Raw genomic sequence first — 12,553 nt, forward strand, 5'->3', positions numbered from 1 at the left:
GGTCCAGCTGGTCATTGCTGGTTGTCGTGTACAATCCGCTTTTCATCACACGTCACAACGATCAAGAAATTATTGACTGTTGTTGTGTAGAATAAGAGATGACCCTTCAGAATGACTTTTTTGATTTGTGGTCAGCAGATGAGGCACCCACTTATTGAGCTTTTTTCACCTTTCCAATTTGCTTCAAATGTCCAATGACTGTAGAATGGTAGACATTGAGTTCTTCATGTAGTTTTAAGAGGACCAGCTTCAATGATTGCTCTCAATTGGATGGTGTCAACTTCTGATGGCTGGCCACTGCACTCCTCATCCTCAAAGCCCTTGTCTCCTTTGCAAAACTTATTGAACCATCACTTCACTATACATTCATTAGCAGTTGCTGAGCCAAATGCATTGCTGATGTTGCAAGTTGTCTCTGCTACTTTATGACCCATTTTGAACTCAAATAAGAAAATCACTCAAATTTGATTTTTGTTTAACATAATTTCCCTAGTCTAAAATAAACATAAAATAAATAAAAAGTAGTAAGTCATTAGCAAAAAAAACCCCATAAAGTCAGAAATGTGTATTAAATCGATACATGCCATTTAAAAATGTATTCCTATATTAAATAGCAAATTTCAACAATGCAAAACCATAATTATGTTTGCACCAACCTCAGTATCTAGTTGCTAATCATAGGAGCACAACAACACATATAAATAGGACTTTAAATTTCTAATATATGAGGATACTCAGAATATATTGGAGAAGGCAATGGCACCCCACTCCAGTACTCTTGCCTGGAAAATCCCATGGATGGAGGAGCCTAGTAGGCTACAGTCCATGGGGTCGCTAAGAGTCGGACACGACTGAGCGACTTCACTTTCACTTTACCCTTTTATGCACTGGAGAAGGAAATGGCAACCCACTCCAGTATTCTTGCCTGGAGAATCCCAGGGACAGCGGAGCCTGGTGGGCTGCCGTCTATGGGGTCGCACAGAGTCGGACATGACTGAAGCGACTTAGCAGCAGCAGCAGCAGAATATATTGGCTGAAAATGAGGTTATATAACTTAATGGTTATGAGCTTGGGCTCTGAAGTTCAGCTGTCAGGGACTGAGTACCACCTTTATCACATACCATCTGTGTGACCTTGAATGAGTTAGTCTTCTCTCTCCATCTGTAGAACAGTGTTAATGACAACTCCTACTTCACGGGGCTGTTGTGAAGATTAAGGAGTGAAGCGATGTAAAACTGTGCCTGCCTCACATAAGACACTTAATGCATGCTGCTGCTGCTGCTAAGTCGCTTCAGTCGTGTCCAACTCTGTGCGACCCCATAGACGGCAGCCCACCAGGCTCCGCCGTTCCTGGGATTCTCCAGGCAAGAACACTGGAGTGGGTTGCCATTTCCTTCTCCAATGCATGAAAATGAAAAGTGAAAGTGAAGCCGCTCAGTCATGTCCGACTCTTCGCAACCCCATAGACTGCAGCCTACCAGGCTCCTCCATCCATGGAATTTTCCAGGCAAGAGTACTGGAGTGGGTCACCGTTGCCTTCTCCGACTTAATGCATAGTAACTATGATTAAAAGAAAACATCTCCGCTTATAGGTATGACAAGCATGCAGGGTTTACCAAAGTGAACAACCTGTGGTTTAGAATTGTTCTTTACTTCTTTTGACATGTGTTTAAAAGTCCCATCTGGACCAGAGATAGGTAGACAGGATCAGATAGAAAAAGTTGTCCTGGTCATGTTTCTGCATCCACATCCCTCATCCCTCAGCTCTGGGCTTCCCACAACCACAATTTCTCCAAAGATCACTCCTCTAAGAATGCAGTTTTTAATAAATGCTATTCAAAAGAGGGTCACTACTCTGACTCTTCTCAAAGTAGAAGTGTTAGACTTGGAAATGGTACATTCTAGCAAGGTCTTTGGACTCAGTGGGAGTACCTGTGTTTGGGGAGTTGCAGATTCTTGCCAGGGTTTCCTAAGTAGTAGTAGTGGTAAGGACCCCCCGTGCCAATGCAGGAGACTTAAGATTATGTACCTGGGTTCGATCCCTGGGTCAGGAAGGCAAAGGGCACAGCAACCCATTCCAGTATTCTTGCCTGGAGAATCCCTTGGACAGAGGAGCCTGGTGGGCTACAGGCCATAGAGTCGTAGGGAGTCTGGCAGGATTGAAGTAAATTAGCAGCATTCAGATTCTTGCCAAGCTGGATGTCAGACCTGGGTCACTAAATCTATTCTTTCTCAGGAACAGGGATGTCAGTGAAGAGATCGCATCCATACTGGGTATTTATTAAGGGCAATTACATTCTTTCTAATACTTTTAAAATATATTTACATTCTGAACTGTTAACATGTTATTATTATAGGAAAATAAAGAAACTGTAACAACAATAATAAAATTACAAACCTAGGGAAATTTCCAGGTGTAACTTTCTTTGAAACAGCTGGCCTCCAAAGACACTCAGCATGTGAAGAGGACTTTCACAAATCCTTCCATCTCTCTCCCCATCATTGGTGCCCTCAGAACCCAGGGTTTTCCAGCCACCTGTGATGTACATCGCCTGAGTCTATTGTCTCCATCTTCTTGTCCTGGCAAGGGCCCAATTCACACTCCTCCTAGCATTCTTCCCCTTACTCAGAATTAGTGACAGCAAACCTCACAGGTTTTCCCATCCATTTTGCTTCCTGCAGGGACAAATTGTTTTGAGAAAGAGGGAGGATGGGAGAAAAGACCTAACTTTGAGGCCAACTTCTATTTTCAGTGACTACTGAGCTTTCTTAGGAGGAAGAAAAAGACTTCCACATTCAACTGGAGACCAACTATCTGGAAAGAGGGCAAAGCTGAGTTTTTACCTGGACTCACTCACTTTTCTGTAGAGTCTGTGATCACATCTATGATTTCCAACTGCAGCCTGTTTTTTGACTTGGTTTATCAATTTGGTGTCAGGCTTCTGAAGCTGCCCTGAAATGGCTTTCAACCTCCTAGTGTAAATCCTCTATCCAACCCCCACATTTCAGAGCACATTCTTCAAGGGATTAGCTCACACTTGATATACAGTAGTGTTACAGCCAGGATCATAGCTCATTTTACCCTGCCCCTTGGGTGGATCTGTTGTGTTTCTTATATAACTATTCACCATCATAGCAGAGATGTTTCCAAATATGCATAAAATCTCTTGTCAAGAGACTTTGTAAAGGCATTTGTCAAGAGTATGAAAAGGAAAAGAAATTAAATTACAGAATAATCCTCTGGCTCAAAAATTTTTCTGAAGACACATTCTTAAGTAGATTACATGACAAACCTGGCCCTCTTCTTTTCACTAGTTATCACAGAGAGAAGAACAGGACTTGTGCAAACAGTAACCTCTCTGTAGGCATGATAAATTTATCTATGATTGGACCAACTGGGATTTCATGGTCTGAAGCATTTTGCATTTGCCAGTCTTGTTCAATTGTTTTCAGTAGAGTGACTCTATCATATTATTCATGTCATTCAGGGGAAAAAAAAGCAAACAAATTAAAATGGTCTCGAATTGACTTATGTCTTAACTGCAAGCAATCGGTCTTTGTCCAGGTACATAATCCTATCTGCTGATAGATTTCTGTTATGCAACTTAGAACCCATTTGTGACCCATTAGCCATTGTTTCTCCATTACATATCTTTTTTTCTTATAAGACTTTGATTTTCAAGACATTTACCTAAGAGCATCTTACACTCGATAAAAAATAATATCAAATACAATAAGAATCTCACATTAAAGCAATCATTTAAATGAATGTATTTTTAAGAATAAAATGATTAAAACATGGGAAGGTCATGTAAAATTAACATTGCCATAAAATAGCTTCCCAAATAAATAGCACATTGTTGTCTTAGAAAATACATGAGTAGCCAGCACAGCTTTATGGGTAGAAATATGAACACTTTGAAAGTGTGTAAGGTGCAACAGTTCTCAAGAATTTTCTGCCTTTACTACCTGATTACAGTAGTGACAACAGTTGGTAAACTCTTCCACTTACCCCTTGAGTAACAAAAGACAAAGAAAAAAGACTAAGACAAGACAGTAAATGGATTGAAAGTCTAGATAGATGTGGTGAGCAGGTGAGTGTCCTCTCAACTGTCTGGAGATGTCACCCTAGATACCATCTTTGCTGGTGGTTGTCTGCCTCCTATATATCCCAGCATCCCTAGCACTTAATACAGTAGTGTATGTATTAGGAAGATTTAATTTAAAATATATTTTTTTCTAAATATAAACGTCTTTAAGCAGTGAAGGACATTTTCAAAATATAAAAAGCATAATATAAAAAGCAAATAAAATATATTTGCCCATAATCACACGACTCTGTGATAAAACTGTGAGCATGTCATCAATTACCTGATAGCATTTTTAATGCATAAGTATGTTTGTATACACATAAATATATAATTGTGGTTATGCTCCGTATGTCTTTTGAATCTTTCCATTTAATTTTTAACACTGCAATTCTTGTACATATTTTTTAAAAGTCAAATTGAATTGCTACACTTTCAACAGACTAAAGATGCTCCCAACATTTCTTTCCATTCTTGATTCCTGCTCCTCAGTGACAACTGCATTTAACACATGTAGCTGTTTCTTGTAGCATTTAACTCTTTTTTTTTTTAACTTTACAATATTTTATTTGTTTTGCCATACATTGACATGAATCCACCATGGGTGTACATGTTTTCCCCTTCCAGAACCCCCCTCCCACCTCCCTCCCCATCCTATCTCTCCGGGTCATCCCAGTGCACCAGCCCTGAGCACCCTGTATCATGCATCGAACCTGGACTGGCGATTCATTTCACATATGATAATTTACATGCTTCCATGCCATTCTCCCATATCATTCCACCCTCTCCCTCTCCCATAGAGTCCATAATACTGTTCTATTTATCTGTGTCTCTTTTGATGTCTCGCATACAGGGTTATCTTTACCAATTGACTAAATACCATATATATGTGTTAGTATACTGTATTGGTGTTTTTCTTTCTGGCTTACTTCACTCTGTATAATAGGCTCCAGTTTCATTCACCTCTTTATAGTACTCTTGCATAACTATTCACTTTACAGTTTTATCAGCTTCCTACCTGTTAGGAGAGATAATGATTTAATTTTCTTATATCCTTCACCTCCATACATGCCATCTCTCCAACTTTAAGGACAATCACACATGGCTTCCATGGACACTAATATTACTATTATATTTGTTTTCTAATATTGAAACATCTATATACTATAGACCTCTGTCATGTAACCCTTTCAGTTTTGTTTTCTTTAATAACTTTCATTTTTTGCCTATATTTTTATTCATATATTTTCTCCTACTTACTTTCTTTGACATTGCAATTCCTTTTTTTTATTAGTTTATTTTCTATTTTTTAACTTTACAATATTGTATTTATTTTGCCATACATTGACATGAATCCACCATGTTTGTACATGTTTTCCCCCTCCAGAACCCCCCTTCCACCTCCCTCCCCATCCCATCTCTCCAGGTCATCCCAGTGCACCAGCCCTGAGTACCCTGTATCATATGATAATTTACATGCTTCCATGCCATTCTCCCATATCATCCCGCCCTCGCCCTCTCCCATAGAGTCCATAAGCAAGGTGAAAAGACAGCCTTCGGAATGGGAGAAAATAATAGCAAATGGAGCAATGGACAAAGAATTAATCTCAAAAATATACAAGCAACTCCTGCAGCTCAATTCCAGAAAAATAAACGACCCAATTCAAAAGTGGACCAAAGAGCTAAACAGACACTTCTCCAAAGAAGAAATACAGATGACTAACAAACACATGAAAAGATGCTCAACATCACTCATTATCAGAGAAATGCAAATCAAAATCACAATGAGGTACCATTTCACGCCGTCAGAATGGCTGCTATCCAAAAGACTACAAGCAATAAATGCTGGAGAGGGTGTGGAGAAAAGGGAACCCTCTTACACTGTTGGTGGGAATGCAAACTAGTATAGCCACTATGGAGAACAGTGTGGAGATCCCTCAAAAAACTGGAAATAGAACTGCCATATGACCCAGCAATCCCACTGCTGGGCATACACACTGAGGAAACCAGAATTGAAAGAGACACGTGTACTCCAATGTTCATTGCAGCACTGTTTATAATAGCCAGGACATGGAAGCAACCTAGATGCGCATCAGCAGATGAATGGATAAGGAAGCTGTGGTATATATACACAATGGAATATTACTCAGGCATTAAAAAGAATACATTCGAATCAGTTCTAATGAGGTGGATGAAACTGGAGCCTATTATACAGAGTGAAGTAAGCCAGAAAGAAAAACACCAATACAGTATACTAACACATATATATGGTATTTAGTCAATTGGTAAAGATAACCCTGTATGTGTGACATTGCAATTTCTAACTGGAGGACTGTTGTGGCAATTTGTTATATTATTCTATTTTGTTTAATAGTAAATACAATTGTCTTTTTCCTAAGTATTTTATGGTAATATGTAATTATGTAATAGAGAAGGACGAGCATAAATGTACAAATTTGACCCACTACACTAGAAATACAAGCAGAAATACAGGCAGAGTGTACACCGGTGCCCCTCACCCACTGCCGGGGCCTCCGTGCTCAGCGGCCAGATGACGGTGACAGTCATCCTTCGGCTGCCTGGACAGGAGGGGCATTTCGGGGTTCACACAGGAACACAGGGCAAGATGGCTTTCGTTAGTGTTGGCTCAAGAAAGCTGGGGTGAAGCATGCTATCAGAGGCAGATATACACACCCATGGCAAGCTGCCGCCAGGACAGACTAGGGCTTTACTCAGTTTTATTTGGTGGCAAGATTTTTATTTTTTTGGCTATGACACTTGCAAGATCTCAGTTCCTCGATCAGGGACTGAACCCTGGCCAGGGCAGTGAAGGCAGTGAGTCCTAACCATGAGGCCGCCAGCAAGTCCCAAGGAAGTTTTCCATCACAGAAAGGAGCACATAAGCTTTAGCTTCTCTTGCATAGGATTTTCACTTAGAGAAATGAAAAGGCAGACTAACCTTGTCCGTCTTATACCCCTAACGCTGGCTTCTTAAGAGCTGCCTTCTGTTAGAAGCGAGTGTTCTGAATGCTAAGGACGGCTGAGGCACCCAGCGTGCTCGCAGGCGGGTTGGTGCTGTGGCCGAGAGCCCCTCAGACCACCCCCCCCCCCGACTCCAGGTGCCTCGGGGGCCACAGAAACAATACTATTTGGGTTAAAAATGCAATCTTATGAATTATGTATTCCACATATATTCTCGTTTTCCTGTCTTGCCAGGACCTCTGGTAGGTGAACAGTGAACAGGGCTGGGTCCCAAGTGCCCGAGACTCTTACAGTTCAGAGGTGAGCGTCTGCAGTGTGATCTTGCCAGATGCAGGGGCTGAGAGGGCAGCACAGTGGGGTTGGCCGGGACCCACTCACTAGCCCCACAGTGGGTAGGTGTCCTGTCAACACTTCCTCTCATGCATCAGGCCAGGTTACCACCCCCTGTTCAGAGGAAATCAAGGCTTGTCTGGGTCGCAGAGCCGGTGGCTGTGATTATCGAACCCAAAGGTGGAAGAGACCCCAGGCCGGCCGCCCCCTGGGGCAGCTCTGGCCCCACCACGGTCACATCTGTGTGTGCATGGTGCAGATTCATCAGATGGAGATGAACCTAGTCCTCTACAATGAAAGCCTCAAGGGTCCAGGTGCTCTAGACCTAACCCCTCTCTCTTCTCTCTTGAAGTTTGCTCAGGTGAATCTTTGCTCCTTGAAACTGGTTTGAAAGACTTTTCCAACAACCATTTGTCCCCGAAAGGCTAGTCTGAGCAGGAGAGCCGGCATGCGGTCTTGAACCCCCGTCACTTGGTTGCCCTGAGATGACTCCCTGCAGGGCTCCACGTGGGGCCATGGGAGGTCCCCTCCCCAGGCAGCATCTGGGTGACCCTCTGATCAGCTGCCAAGGACAAAGTCTCCCTGGCTTTATTGCAGTGATGCTGGGTAAGGAAGCGACAAAGAGGACAGAGAAAGTGTAACTAGGTTTTCCCTGGACAGGGTCTTTAAAATATGAAATGCCAGGGCACAATGTCTCAGAATCACACTTAGCCTGAACCCCAAACTCAGCAGTGGAGGAAGTCAAAGGATGCTTACAAGTGTGCAGCTGGAAGCAGACTGGATTCATCAGGGGTCAGTGGTCTGATGTGGATGGCTACTGTCTCCCTGCACGTCAGGACTGGAGTAGTTAGTCACCTGAGGTGTGCGGGGAGACGTTTTAAGAGCACACCCATGCAGGACCTCTTCTGAGGGGTGAGGAGGCATGGCCTGCAGCCCGTTCAATGACCCAGAGCATCCTGGTGACCTCGTGGTGCAGGAGTGGCACAGGCCGCCTTGAGGTGGGTGGTGTGGGTGGTGTGGATCCTTCTAACAGGCTTCACCAAAGGTAAAAGGATTTAATTAAATCCCTCAAGCACGTAGGAAGCTCCCTTGAGCACATTTAGATGGAGTTTTCTCTACAAATCCCATTCAACTGACCACACGTTAGACTCCAGGTGAACAGATACATGCAGTGCACTGCCCAGGTTGAAAGGCATGTGAACAGTGACTCTTTGTGACCCCATGGACTGCAGCACTCCAGACTCCTCTGTCCTTCACCATCTCCCAGAGTTTGCTCAAACTCATGTCCATTGAGTCAGTGTTGCCATCCAACCATCTCATCCTCTGTCATCCCCTTCCTCCTGCCCTCAATCATCCCCAGCATCAGGGTCTTTTCCACTGAGTCAGCTCTTTGCATCAGGTGGCCAAAGTATTGGAACTTCAACATCAGTCCTTCCGATGAGTATTCAGGTTGATTTCCTTTAGTATTCACTGGTTTGATATCCTTGCAGTCCAAGGGACTCTCAAGAGTCGTCTCCAGCACCACAGTTTGAAAGCATCAATTCTTCAGTGCTCAGCCTTCACAGATGCAAATAAAACTCAGACAGAAGATGGGCTAACAACCAACACTGGGGAGTGCACGGGGTGGTTGGGGACAGGCTCTCAGTCTCTCCCACTGGAGAGGTGTCACCACTGTTCAGACGCGAGAAGAAGGTATGTGAGTTTTCTGTGGTCAGTGTAAGCTGGTGACTCCATGAACGTGTAACCAAGGCAGACGCAGCCTGTGGGTGTGGACCCAGCAACATACGAGGTGAGCGTCCAGCCTGATCTATCTCTCCCAGTGCCCACAACCCCACGGGCACACTGCAGATTCCAGGCACACGAGCGGGCTGGCTGGGTCCTGGGAGAGCCTGGCTGGTGCCATCCTGGGCACCGATCGGTACACAGGAACAGCTGGGACTTCAGCTTCCTAATGCACTCAGGAGCCATTGGCTCTGGAGTTCATATATTGGTTAAATGCGTTTTTAGGACAACAGAGGTTTTGTAAGCTCTAGATAGAAGTAGTAACCATTAAAGTAGAAACATTAAAAGAGCACTAATACTAAAAATATTAAAACTGCTTTTTTTTATGACGAGAGAATCAATTTGAAGTGGGAGAAAACCAAGCAAATAGGCCACTGGCGCCTCGTTCCCCGGCCTGCCTTGATTTTGCCCGGAGCTGGCCACCGGGCAGAGGGAGGTGTGGGACTCGCGATCTTGGCCGTGCCCCCTCCTCCCATGTGACCGAGGGGCCGGGGCCATGGTCAAGAGCCAGCCTCTCTCTCCCTTCAGCAGCACGTCCACTGGCCCTCAGTGATGTCCTGTCAGAAACAGAAATACGTTCTGGTCCGAATTTTACCCAGAAGGCTTTGCGAACAGCACTGCAGGGATGTGATGCGTCCTTTTCTCTTCAGCATAAAAGACATTGGGCGTCAAGTGCACGAGAGAGAAAGGTCTGAATTTTGCTGGAGGAAACTGTCTCAATCCCACCCTCTGGGGGGGACCAAGGAAACGCTAAATACACCTGAAGGGACCAGGGCCAGGGCAGAGCTGTCCGTGTGCTGAGCTGGGCCCCAGGGTCTGTGCTTGTTGGCTGAGCTCCGTTTTGGAAGGAAGGGCTGGGCAGTGAGGGGCAGAGGCTGTGCGAGCCCTCACCCAGTGGCCAGCCTGAGTGGCTGTCACTGCAGCCAGAGGACAGCCCTCCTTCCACTCCGGGTGCCTCCAGGTGAGAGTTCCCCCTCCTGACCTCAGCCCCACACTGACACACACACACACACACACACACACACACACACACACACACACACACACACACACACACATGCATGCTCACACTGTGCACACAGGAGGCAGCTCCTACATGCTCCCCAGGGGTGCGGGCATGCACACACACACATGCATGCTCTGTCCTGGGTCTTCCGTGCCAAGCAGTTTCTACTTCATGTTTCTGGATGCTCTGAATCGATGGAAGATTTGTCAAAATTACAACTAGGACGATTTTTTGCAGGCTCTCTAGATTAACTGTAATCTCCCTTTCTTGAGGTTTCGCTGGGATGAAGGAGACAAATGAGCATCTTGTTCACTGATAATTGGGGGCCTCAGAACCCAAATAGCCCAGGTAATTCTCATGCTTTTAGAAACTAACTCGATAACATTTTTTTCAGGAGAAACTGGGATGCCTCCAAATCTTCATAAAAAACACAAGTAGGACTGTGTATGTATCACCCCAGTAAGGTCGCCACCACATAACATGCCAGAGGCGCCAGAACCCTGTGACGCATCCGGCAATGCATCATCAGGGCCAGCTGTGATGCTGTGCGCACCTCCAGAAGCAACGCCCAGAACTGCAGCCCAGCACCGTGGGCCTGCGAGCACTCTGCCGCTGCACACGCAGGCCATCAGAAAGGAGCGACTGTTAAACTCCTAGAGGAACGGTGGGTGGGAAGGCCAGGAGTAGCTGAGAGGCCAGAGTCGCCAGACGATCGCTCCCTGTTTGGATCATCCCACCCATGCCCTGCGATCACCCCCTCAACACCGCCCCATGATCACACCTCTAAACCCAACCTTGATAAGCCCCCCAACCCCGCCCCTGATCACCACAGCCCCGCCCCTGATCATCCCAACCCCACCCCCTGACCATCCCTAAACCCACCCCCGATAAGCCCCCTAACCCAGCCACCTTTTAAGCCCCCCAACCCTACCCCTGATCACCCCCCAACCCCGCCCCTGATCACACCCACCCCCTGCAGTCACAGCTGGGCCAGACTCAGAGGCAGAAACCTCCACCACTGGGACTTCACTAACTCCCAGCACCACGGCCTGAGTGACAACAAGGAGCCATGCGGGACACACAAGGCCCAGGACACACTCGGGTCCCCAGTGGACGGGTCAGAATTCTGAGGGGACAGCGAGTGGTCATCTGGGTGATGTCTGTGGCTGCAGAGAAGAGGTGGGGGACCCACTGAGTCCTCGATGACAGAAAGGCTTCAGGAGCAGGGCCTCTGAGGGCGCCCTCCCCGCCCCACCTCCCCCAGGACCTGCACGTGGGGCCCTGGACACGCTCCTGAGTCCCTGCAGGGTCAGAGCTTGGGGGCAGAAGTGTGGGCGGCCAGGCCTCACAGACCCATGGCTGCCCTGAATGGGGAGACGCTTGTTTCCTGCGGACTGCGGGACGAGTGCTCTAGAGGGCTGGACGCCAAGCAGCCCCCCAAACCCCATCGAAGGCCCGCCTTGCCCTCCAGCCCCCTTGGCCCCGAGTCCATTTCTGGTTTAGAAGCTGAGTGTGCGGCCAGCTTGCGGCCTGGCGGGGACTATACCATTCAGTTTCTCAGTGGATGGCAGCTCCGGACCCTGTTTTAAGGACTCCTCGAGCCTCCTCTCCTGGTGAAAGGAGACGCAGGGGCCCAGGGAGGCCCCAGGGGCCCTGTGAGCTCATGAGGGCAGCACCGACGTCAGCACTTGTCACAGAACGTTCTACAGGAGTTTTGGGGGGGGGGTCACTAATGCAAAGTGACAGAGACCTGGTCCCTGACCCCACTGCCTGCCCAGAGCACAGGGCTGACAGTCCTTCTTAACACAGCGTTTGGACTGCCACTGTCCAGTGACTGGGAGGCTGTGCTCTGGGACTTCCCGTCCCCTACAAGGGATGAGAGGTCCTTGGCAGGAGGAGGGACAGACCCTCACTGCCTGGTGAGAAGCTGTGAACTATTGCTGAAAGGGGCTGGGGCATGGCAGCCTTCCTGGGCCTCAGAGGCCTCCAGGGAGACAGTGTGTTGGGTTGGGGAGGCAGCCGGGATGAGTGGCCACATGGCTCTACAGGGCACCTGTGTGGCAGGAGGACTGTTGCAGCCTCTGAGGTGAAGTGATGCCACTCAACACAGAGAGCCAGGCCTGCCAGGGCCAGAAGGACAGATGGGGATGACACTCATGGGGACAGGGGCCGCCTGGGTTTGGGGATGAGTGAGAGGAGAACCCAGAGGACAGGCTGGCTGCTGCCTGTCCAGGGGAAGGAGGTGCCCTGAACCTCTGGGAGGGATGGCCCTGAACCGGCGGCAGAGGGGGTCCAGTCAGGTTCCTGGCCTCTCATCGGGTGAGTAAGGAGGGAGGAGGAGCCAAGGGGGCATGTGAGCAGGTCT

At 47.1% G+C, this 12,553-nt stretch overlaps 1 long non-coding RNA gene across 1 annotated transcript in view; it reads right to left on the reverse strand.

Annotated features, from left to right (window-relative positions):
• The window catches only part of LOC145523113 (uncharacterized), a 47,792-nt gene extending 35,979 nt beyond the window's left edge, over positions 1 to 11,813 (reverse strand). The window contains exon 1 of the long non-coding RNA XR_014066358.1: positions 11,735 to 11,813. This is a non-coding gene — a long non-coding RNA (uncharacterized LOC145523113). The remainder of the gene's footprint in view (positions 1 to 11,734) is intronic.
• Positions 11,814 to 12,553: the final 740 nt, after the last annotated feature.

Source organism: Giraffa tippelskirchi, chromosome 10, assembly GCF_054371585.1.
Source record: "Giraffa tippelskirchi isolate mGirTip1 chromosome 10, T2T-mGirTip1v1.2.pri, whole genome shotgun sequence".
In the NCBI taxonomy this organism is placed as follows: domain Eukaryota; kingdom Metazoa; phylum Chordata; class Mammalia; order Artiodactyla; family Giraffidae; genus Giraffa; species Giraffa tippelskirchi.